Genomic DNA, 9175 nt, shown 5'->3' on the forward strand with positions numbered 1-9175 from the left:
TCATATTTTTATCACAAAATGCCTTTTTTACCAACTACTTGGAGGTTAAAGCTTTTTAAGCTTACACAGTTGTTTAATATAATTATGAAATGACACATTCAGCTATATTTTTGAATTGACTGAAAGCCTTTTCCTGCGGATCCGTTCTGGAGCTCCATGACTCCATAACTCTGTAATGGAAGCAGACCAAAAAATTGCCCTTTTTCTCTCATGTGTTGTTCTTTGCCAGCAGAGTAATGGATCTCCAATTTGAAAATATTTTGATAGCATAAAGCAGTCCCGACGAGGAGCTCTGGTTCTCTTTAAAAGCTTTCCACTGCAGCAGCTTCATGTCTGCAGGCCTCCCACGCATGCACAGCCTCGTCTGGCTTCATTAATGACCTGCTATGGTTCAAGGGACGGAGCATTGCGTCAGGTCCAAGGCAGCCCTACTAATTTGCTTCTGACCGCAGTCCCAGGCCCTGTGGTTCACTTCCCCCGGCTGGCGTTTTAAGAGGGGCATCTGGGAGGAAACGCAGCACATACCAGCGCTGAGCGGACGCCAGGGACCAGTATACCGAGGTGTGATGTTCAATATAAGATGCCGTGAGCCTGCAGGGATTGTGTGCATGTTCCCATGAACTGAAGCAACAGGCCACCTCTCTGGTTACAACTCCCCCGTGAGAGCGGTCACAGACATAATGGCTCGACTCAATGAAGGGGAAACAATTGTCTGGCTGCATGAAGGTTAAAAACCTCTAATTGATAACCTACAGCAGGGATTTTCAATCACTGTGCATCGAAACACCAGTGTGCCATGAGAGATAGTCAGGTGTGCATTAGTCCAAAACAAAAATGATTTAGTTGCTGCAAATAGAATAAAGTGATGCGTGTGAGAGTTTGTGGAAAAATTAGGTTTTTGAGGTGGGTCGCAGATACAATGCTAACCCAGATGAAGAGACTAGTATGAGTGGTGATGGAAAGAAACCATGGTCCAAACAGAGCTTAATTTTTACTTTCACAACAAACACCTGTCTCTATTTTGAGAAAAACCACAGAGAGAGAGCTCTCAAAGATAGCTTCTGAGTAGCTGAACTTGTCGCCAAATTGAGAGACTTGGCATTAAATTGTAATTATATATATATATTATATACACGCTGTTTTAGGCTTCGATGTGTCCTTTTGTAATTGTTTTGGTTGTTGGTTTGTTTAATGTAAAATATTTACCGTGGCTCAAAAAAGGTGACCTACCGGAATACACTTGGGGCCATTAATTACTCTGGCTGTGTGCTTACGGAAAAGCTTGGGTGTTTTGTCCTTAGCTGTAATCCTGTTAAAGACTTTTGACCACAGCTCAGAGGGGGTCGCTCCTCCGACTCCTCTTGTTTATCTGGACCCTCGGGCAAAGCTCATTTTATCTGCACACATATGTTTGTATCCAGCTGACCTCTCTGTGATCCTGTTGCTCTTGCTTCTTCTGTTTTCTGAGTAAAACCAATACAGCAGCCAGGACCCTCAGGCTTCAGATAATATTGGCTTTTAAAAAAACACAACAGGGACAAAATCCGCCAATTTTGGAGTCTTTAAAGGTAATTAGTTTAACGCCGTAATCCCAGTAGCAGCCTGCGTCTTGGATATCAGAGAAGAATAGGGGCACCTCTCAACAGGAGGGACTTCTACCTACCCTGGATTATCCTCTAATCCTTCAACTCCTCCGTTAGTACGGAGCTTCTTTTGGGTAAAGCCTGGCGGACGGCTCCACTGGCGCTGATTTCTGTAAGAGAAGAAATAAAATACAAAATGAGTTTACCAGGCAGTGTGACAAAGTTTCATTTTCGTAGAAAGGAATGAAGGAGGGAGATGGCAAATTTGGGTAGAAATAGAGAAGAAATGAATTTATGCTTAGAGTAATAAGACCTAGACAAAAAGTAAGATTGATAGGAGTACATAAAAGAAAAGAAATGATACAGGCTGAGGAATAAATATCAGAGTAAGACATTCAAGACCCAGTGAAGACACCACAATCACATAGACCCATCTTTGATATCGACGTTACTTATAAGCATCGTAGACATCTTCTTAAAATGTATAACTTTGACTGGTTTTGTACCATTCCTTGACTTTTTCTCTAAGGCCACAATGAAGACGTAATGTGTCCTTATGTCTCGTTAACTGAAGGATGGATTACCATGAAATTCGGTACACATTAATGTCCCACCCAGGATGAATTGTAGTAATTCTAGCCCCATGAATAGGTCCTGTACTATGGTTTATGACCAAATCCCAGCAAAGCTCTATAGACAAAGGTGTATTTAGTTGTAAATGGCAAAGCTAGGATGAAGTCATTGTTTTGCAATTCAAGTCGAAACACATCTTATTGGGTTCTTCACCATGTTCAACCTGCACAGTTTCCATAACATGTTTTTTGGTGTTATTGACTGTTGCATGGTTTTTGTACTTCAATAACATTTCTTTCTAACAGACATTAGTAGACAAAACTCATTCAGTGTTAATGGGAAACTATTTCCTGTTACAGTTACAGTTTGTGATAAAAGTGCATATTTCTTGCATAAAACGACAGTTGAATTGATCTCTCTGCTACAGATTTGAGTTACTGTCTTTGGGCATCTCACCCTTCAGGGGGATTTCGGTGCGTTCGTACATCAGACAGGCTGGATCAAATATTTCCATGTCACTATGTACAGTATTTGCTTGAGATGGCTTTACTGGATGTAAACCAGAGTAACCACAGTCTAATAGGAGCTTTGTGTGTGTACGTGCGTGTGTGTACGTGCGTGCGTGTGTGTACGTGCGTGTGTGTGCGTGCGTGTGCGTGCGTGTGCGTCTGTGTGCGTGCGTTACTGGATGTAAACCAGAGTAACCACAGTCTAATAGGAGCTTTGTGTGTGTACTTGCCTACGTGTGTGTGTGTGTGTGTGTGTGTGTGTGTGTGTGTGTGTGTGTGTGTGTGTGTGTGTGTGTGTGTGTGTGTGTGTGTGTGTGTGTGTGTGTGTGTGTGTGTGTGTGTGTGTGTGTGTGTGTGTGTGTGTGTGTGTGTGTGTGTGTGTTTGTGCGTGAACACATTCCTGAGCAGAACATTGGTCGGTGAAGTTTCTCTCTCTCGATTACGACCATCAAACATCCTTCTTCTCGACCTCGGAGCTGATTGAAACCACGTTTTGTTCTGAAACCATCGTTCACTCTTCTCCTCTTTCCTTACTTTTTCTTTTTACTTTACTTTCTTTCCCATCTAATGTTTCTTGTCATTAATTTTCCTCTTTGTTTCTTTTACTCATTCATTCTCCTTTCCTGCTTCTCTTTCCTCACTTTCTCTTTCCCATTCGTTGATTATCTAATTTCGATTACGACCATCAACCATCCTTCTTCTCGACCTCGGAGCTTGATTTGTGATCAATGTTGGGTTGGATGAGTTGTGTCAGGGCGGCACTGAGGTGTGTGTGTGGAAGAGGGTTTTCAGTGTGTGTCTTTTCTACTCACTTCCCAATAGTTTTAAATCTTTCTTCTCTTCCTTTTTCCAATTCCTCTTTCTCTCTTGCCTCTCCTTTATTGCCATTCTTGCTTTCTTAAAGTGGACCTATCATGCTATATCTAAATAATATATTGTAGGACCATACCTATATAAGGCATATTTATACTTTTTATTTTTCAAAATACCAAACAGATCATGCATTTTAGCCATTCCTCATTTCTCTCAATTTAACACTGTCTTTGCATCATGGGCTGATTCTGTGAGAACAGCACCATCTACAGGCCTGGCATATGTACTACAGCGTCTCCAGCGCCTTCCAACGGCAATGTCCGTGGCTGTCTCCTCCTGATTGGTGGAGTTGGCCCAATAGCCGTAGCGCCACTTCTGTGACATCATAGAAGTGTTCAAATCTGGATCAGTCTGTATCAGATCCGTTGCAGCCCCTTTTTAAAAGATTTGGGTATGGAGGAAAATAGAGAGGGTTGTGTTTTCTGACACTTGGTGAGTTCCTTGGAACACCGGGGACACATAGACGTACAAAAGTGCATGATAGGTCACCTTTAAGTTCCATGTCGTCTGTTTAATTTGGCTTTTCTTTTGCCTTCTCTCTGCTCCTTCTCTAACTACTGTACTAAAGTCCTTTTTAATATTCATTAGTGCACGTCCACACGTCCTGTTTGTGCATGTGTGAGTATTGTAGGCGTATGTATGTAATTGCAAACTAACACCAGACTGAAAACCTGACTTTATTAATATATAAAAGTTGATTTGATCTCCTTCCCCTTTACTCCGTTTTCTGTTCCCAATTCTTTTTCTAACCTTTTTCATTTTATATTTTCCTTTCTTCTCTTTGTGGGTCTTGACTGACTAAAACAGCTGTAGGACACACACACACACACACACACACACACACACACACACACACACACACACACACACACACACACACACACACACACACACACAGACACCACACACACACACACACACACTTCACACACCTCTCCTTTTGACGGCCCTACCTCCTCTGCCATACAGTAGTTTGTCTCGAGTGAGATCAGCGTTGTTCTTTCTAACGTGGAGCTTCCATCTCTCCTCTCTTCTCATGTCCTTCACTCACTAACCCCACTAACCAGGTGAACAAACATACAAGATAAGGCCACATTTTGTTCTGCTCTCTCTTTGGCTTTTCAATTACGTCCACGCTCAGACTGAATCCAAGCTAAACACGGAGCCTACACTTCCTCCTCGGCCAAGAAAACATTTTCATGCTTCAACAAATAACTCTTTTCTCCGCTTCCTGCATCTGCTGGAGCTGGCAATCTCAATTTGCCCTCTTTGTTGCCTTTTCTTTTTAGATTGTGTGTCTTATTATGCGCTCAAACGTGCTGTTAATCTTTCCTTATCCCTTTCTTCTACTAACACGCACATTCCCCAATTTGATATGGAGGTCTTTAAACACTTGTAGTAAGACCTCCTGTAAAGTGATGAGAGCAAGCCAATATTATCTTTTCAAATATACTGTATATTGATATCTGTGTTTGATCATTTTACTGTAAGATCAATGAAGAATAGACACCATTACATAGGGCGTCCACCAGAGAGCACTGACACATTTAATGTGTAATGTCCGGCTCTGTGCATATGCTATACTGGACATATGCTTATTATCAATATTATATCGATATCGTGATATGAGACTACATATCGTCTTGTATTTTGGATATCATTATATTGAGTCTTTTTCTGGTTTTAATGGCATTACAAGAGATGTAAGATGTCCATTTTTGAATATTACTTGCATTTACCTTCTTTGTCATTATAGCTAAATAGAAAAATCAACAAACATCTCATTGGGTTCAAGTCAAACGCACAATATCAGCATTTGATCAGAAAATCACAATATTTGATTTTCTACATATCGCATCTAACATATGGTCAACATTTGAAGATCTTCCACAACTTCAGAATACAATCTAAAACATCAAAATCGTTTTATCAGAAAGACTGTCCATAAAAACCTGTTTCCTAAAAAAAGCTGAAATAAAGATTTATGAACCGAAAACTATACTTAATTGTTCTTACCAAATTGACTTTAGATGTTTAAGTCTCTTACATTAAAACGTGGGTGTATTGCTTTTACTTGGGGGGGGGGGGGGGTTGAATCACACATGTGCTATTTGACCATTTGGTGCCGACAGACCATGATGAAGCGGTCTTCATCGTCTTCATCATGTGTGGCAAAAGAAACCCTGCGGTGTTAAAACAAACAGAAGCCTCACACCTCTGCAGTGAACCTTTTCCTGCTGCTGCTGCTGCGTCAGTGACACGAAAAGGTCACCAGAGGTCGGCTGCAGAGGAATGTCGAACTCAGGTAAAGAAAAAACAACGAAGAGGGACGAACCACAGCGGGCTTCTGCACTCACTTACGCCATAAAGCATCATTAGTGTCCATGCTCTTTCTCTATTAGGGCACCAAGACTGTGGAACAAAATCAATATTGTTTTTTTAAAAACGCTTGATGTGACTCACTCCCTGTGCAATTTGACTTTTTATGAAGTGTACTTTATTGCATATATGTTTATTAGTGTGCTAGTTTTCCTACTGTATATCACTTTTTGGATTGATGCTGCCTAACATCATAATAAGAATGAGAATATTTTTTTATCCATAGTGTAAAACAGGTTTTTGTGACATTTGCTCAATCTTAGAATAAATAAATAATAATACAAATAGAAAAAAAAATGTTAAATAAATGTCAGTAAATAATAATAATTAAAATTAAAAAAAAATTAAATACAAATAAATATAATTAATATATAAAAAACGATATCAATAAAAAAGTAATTAAAAAGACTTTCTAAAAAAAGTGTTAAAGAAAGTTCTACTAGTAATATAAATATCATGATAGCCTTACAAGGGGTATGTACAGGACACATCATACTACACATGCATGTGGTAATAATTTGCTGCATGCAGGAGGCCTACATCATGGATATTTGTTACATTACATGTCACTTATTAGACACTTGTATCCAAAGCGACGTAGATACTCAACACCGTGGACAATCACCACAGGAGCAATTTGGGGTGAAGTGTCTCAGGGACACAACGACATGCTGACTGCAGTGGGGTTTGAACCTGTCCCTGATCCGAACGCATACGCACAACCCACTGCGCCACACGCCTCCTTATATATATCAAAAGCATGTACTTAGAGAGAGGATAAAGTGCACACATCTCTGAGGACACTAGATTACAGAGACAAATCAACATGGAGGAGGTCACTCAGTGTACAAGTTATTTATCGAGTTTTTGCTATTAGCTAGGAAGCAGGCTGGCTTTTTATTGATCACCAATGTACCTTTGTGTTTATTGGCAAGCTTAGCAGGCCACCAATCAATCAGTGTGTGTGTGTGGGGGGTTGTGTGTGTGTGTGTGTGTGTGTGTGTGTGTGTGTGTGTGTGTGTGTGTGTGTGTGTGTGTGTGTGTGCGCGCGCGCGTGCGTGCGTGCGGGTGGGTGGGTGGGTGTGTCTGTGTGGTTTTTCCTTTGTGGCGTGCTGGTATGTTTTAGGGGTCATAAGTTCTTTGCCCCCGATGTGCAATGAGTGCAACACACACGTCTGTCTCCATAATTAAAACACCTCAAGGCCAAATACGTCAACTTCAGCCCGACATGTGCCGCTGCATCGCGACACGATTCAGTGGCATGTATGTAAATTGATAGGTTTAAGTTATGTAACGAGTGTAATTACAAGGCAGAACGATACAGAAATCAAAGCAGTGGTAGAGTTTATATTGCTGCTGGACATAAAACATGTTACACAGGAGATTGAGTTTCACTCTCACACTAAAGCCAACAGTATGAGCTTTAAAATCTGATAGCAGCTTAGTTTCTGTCAACATCTCTAAGTCTTAATGGCCTTATCTGAAACTAAACCTACTGTATTTGCTTTCTTTCTTTGGTACAGTATAGGCTTTTCTCCCATAAATACACTTTCATTCATATATTTCTAGTAGAAAAAACACATTGCCAATAATTAATCACATGATCAATTACATCAAAAAGACATTGATAGGTCATAATTAGGATATTCCTTCAAACAAATGGGGATCTTATAAAAATATCACACTTTTGTAGGAATCTCTACCAATGTTTTAAGAATATTACGTGATATCTATATGGTATAAATAACTAAAAGTACTAACACCACACTGTAAAATACTTAATTCTAGGTAAAAGTACAGCATCAAGGATGGTACTTATGAAAAAAAAGTATGTATGTACGATTAGGAAAATGTACTTATGTCCCCTATTAGGGGTAAAAGTACTTGAAACATATTTTAATACTTTAAAACTTTTTAAGGCAAAAGCAGAAAATCATCATTTAAGAAGCTGGAACTGTGACATATTTTATTTATTTTCAGCAAAATTGCTGCCCATAACATTTCTGTTAACCCACTCATGGTTTAAGTTACTTAAATATGATATTGGAAGGTTAAATCTAAAACAAATAATCTTATTTAAAAGGGTTTTCCTGAGTATATTGTGTCAAAATCTGGATTTATAATAAAACTGCATTCAAAAGTAGAGAGAAGTATAAAGTAGTATAAAATGGAAATACTCTGTTAAACTGTGTACCAAAGTACAGTATTTGAGTAATTGTACTAAGTAACTGTCCACCACTGTCAACATGCAAAGAAGAGACACAACATATTCACTGTAAGTCTATAAATAAAACATATGCTTGACATTATAAGTGCCCATTAACTTATCACTGAGTCTCAGAGAGCGTGTTTCTGAGGACACTACAGAGTGATTCAAAGTCAAAATGAGATAAAAAAACTCACCAGAGAAAACTTCCACTGGAGGAACAGGAGACTCTCTTGACTCCGGTTTAATTATCTTTCCATTAAAACATGTATTTGAGTTAGTAGAGGTCGGAGGAAGGCTCTCGTGCAGCCGGACTGTCCGCTCGAGCGCGCGGTCTGTTGCGCGAGGCAGCGCGGAGCAGGGAGGGGGCGGGGCTTAGATCAGATGCCAATGAAAACTCATCAGACCTCATGGGTAACAGTTTGATGTCTCTCTCTCTAAAACATGACATCAGAGGTGGAAAGTAACTAAGTACATTTACTCAAGTACTAAGCACAATATAGAGTTATTTTGCCTTTACTTGAGTTTTTTAATTGTGTTCTACTTTATTGTTTTCCACTACATTTTAGCAGCCAATATTTTAAATGCAGGGCTTTTACTTATAAAGAATATTTTTAAAATTAAGTACTGCTACTTTTTGTATTTGTATTGTAATAGGTCTACTTTTCCACCTCTGAGTACAATATTGAGATACATTTTTACTTTACCTGAGTATCTTAATTCATTGCTATTTTTATTTCACTACTTTTCAGAGGAAACTAGTGTACTTTTTAAATCACTTGACATCTAATGATAACTTTAGATTAGTTACATTCTAATGACGATGTTGTGCACAAAGCATTATTGTACATTAAACCAGTCAACAGTATAACAAATTATAAATTAACCTCTACTGCAGCAAGCTACAACGTCTAAATGCATCTTACATGTTACTCCATTAATGATAGTTATAATAAATAGTTATTACATGTTAGACGCTTTAATCCAAAGCGATTTACATACTCAATACTGTGTGCAATTTGGGGTGAAGTGTCTTGCCCAGGGACACAACG

At 39.3% G+C, this 9175-nt stretch overlaps 1 protein-coding gene across 2 annotated transcripts in view; it reads right to left on the bottom strand.

Moving 5' to 3' along the window:
* Positions 1 to 8459, bottom strand: part of cdc42ep1a (CDC42 effector protein (Rho GTPase binding) 1a) — a 22048-nt gene extending 13589 nt beyond the window's left edge. Inside the window, exons 1-2 of one of the 2 annotated variants that reach the window (XM_079656841.1) lie at positions 8321 to 8459; positions 1664 to 1753 (exon numbers count right to left, since the gene is read on the bottom strand). The gene's annotated coding sequence lies outside the window, so the exon portion shown is untranslated. The remainder of the gene's footprint in view (positions 1 to 1663; positions 1754 to 8320) is intronic. The other variant, XM_079656842.1, reaches the window with a different exon arrangement.
* Between the last annotated feature and the right edge of the window lie 716 nt (positions 8460 to 9175).

Source organism: Notothenia rossii (genome assembly GCF_949606895.1).
Source record: "Notothenia rossii genome assembly, chromosome: 11".
In the NCBI taxonomy this organism is placed as follows: Eukaryota; Metazoa; Chordata; class Actinopteri; order Perciformes; family Nototheniidae; genus Notothenia; species Notothenia rossii.